The sequence below is a fragment of the Triticum aestivum genome, chromosome 4B, assembly GCF_018294505.1.
Source record: "Triticum aestivum cultivar Chinese Spring chromosome 4B, IWGSC CS RefSeq v2.1, whole genome shotgun sequence".
Lineage (NCBI taxonomy): Eukaryota > Viridiplantae > Streptophyta > Magnoliopsida > Poales > Poaceae > Triticum > Triticum aestivum.
In genome coordinates, this window is record NC_057804.1 from 648306382 (window position 1) to 648308329 (window position 1948).

Consider the following 1948-nt stretch of genomic DNA (forward strand, 5'->3'; position numbering starts at 1 on the left):
CCCGGAAGGTTGTCCTGAGTATATTTGTATATTTGTTACAACAAGTATGATTTGGTTTGAAGTTATCCAATGTCATGTGATGAACCATGATGTTTAGTATGGAATCATTAGTAAGAGTTTAGTAACCTCCTGCTTTTTGAGATGTTACCTTTGTAGCGAAGATGTTTTTGGAATAATTTGAACCTATATTGGGCCGTTGCCTTATGCATGGATGTGCTGCAAACTTTGTTTTAGATTAGGACATTGCTCTCTCATGTTCGCCCTCTTGGTACTGAACTGAATGGAAGTGGTTACCGTTCATGGTCTCATGGATGTACTGAACAATCTTACGATGATGTTGAACTTGATGGTCTAATGAATGTTTCTTCTTCTTCTTTATTTTGTTGTCCTATTTCAATATGTACGCTAAACTAGGATTCCTACTAACTCAAGAATTACTTGCTTCACCACATCTTTGGGACCGGCACCCTCGCGCCAAGGCGCATTGCCGATCTAGTATCATACTAATAGAGTATTGTTCCCAGTTGAGGAGCAGGAGACGAGTGTTATTAGAGCATCTAAGCCCGGATTTTGCAAATCCGGGTCCACAAACGTCTGTGGACGCGACCGGGCGCGTCCGCGGACAGTGACCCGTCATGCCTCAAATTAGCCACTCTGCATCCGGGTCTTTCATATTTCAACCCTTAGATTCATACAAAGCATGCAAAAGAAATCGTACGTACTACATAATATGTACTACCCTTGTTAATATTCGTAGTCGGAGATATCCACGACGACGGTGTCAGGCCCCGATTGGACGAGCGGGTAGGAGGGCTCCGGTTCATCCTCCTCCTGCTCGACCTCATCCATGCAGGAAAGTATCTCCGCCTCCTCTGCGGCCTCCATCTCTTGGCGGCGACGGCCTCTGGCCTCCGCAGCCGACTCCGAGTAGAGGTTATCAAGGATGGTCTGCTGCTCCGCCTGCAGATCCGTGTCTCCAGCATCCCCCACATCCTCCTCTTCCGGCTCATCCTCATCCTCCTCTTGCTCAACCTCCTGCTCCTGCTCCTAGCGCTGCGGCGATCCGGGCTTTGCGCCTTGCCGGAATCTGCTCAAGGAGCTCGAGCCGGCGCTCCGGCGTTAGAAATGGTTGGCTCCTCACCCGGCGGTGGGGAATGGGGGTGGGCAAGGCTACTAGACGGACATGGGGAGTGGAAAGTCGTGGTGGCGACGGACGGGTGGAGGAAAATCTGGATAGTATGGTTTCGGTGCCGCCGGTCGACTTAAATACTCGGGCTAGGCGCTACGCGGCCCGCCGGAGTGGCACCATGGTTCGATGGAGGAGACGAGCTTCGGACCGCCGGTTTTCTGGGCGTTTTCGCAGGGGACCCCCGTCGTCAGTCCGACTTGGCGGGCATGCCCGGGCACGCTCGGGCGCACTCATATCCGCTCCATATTTGGGCTGCATATGAGGGGTGCCGGTCAGCCGGGCGTTTGATGGGGCCGTCTGGGTCAAAAAATTATGACCGGATAATGACCAGGCGGCCCGGCCGGACGTATGAGGCGGGTTTGAGGCGCCCGACTGCAAATGCTCTTACGTCTTGTATTTTATGTTTCATAGGCGAGTTGTCCTTGAATAGTCAGACTTCCTACGGAAGGGAGGGAGAGAGAGAAGAGAGAGAGAGAGAGAGAGATGTGTGAGTTGTTCCCGCTGTCTACCTGTTCAAGTGAGGAAGAGCGTCCCAACCGTTTTGTTTTGCAGTGGCATTCCGGTGGTAAATAAAAGGAACTCCAGATTCGGGAAAAGGTGGAGCTGGGTTTCCCTCGCTTCAACAAATTGCACTATGGCCCAAGATTACTTCGTGAATTTAGCTTCCTGGATCAAAAGCGTTCGGGCTGGCTTCTCTCTTGAAATATTTGAAGTTAGGAGCGACAAACCATGGTAAATAATGGTTAGTTGTCCCTTTTA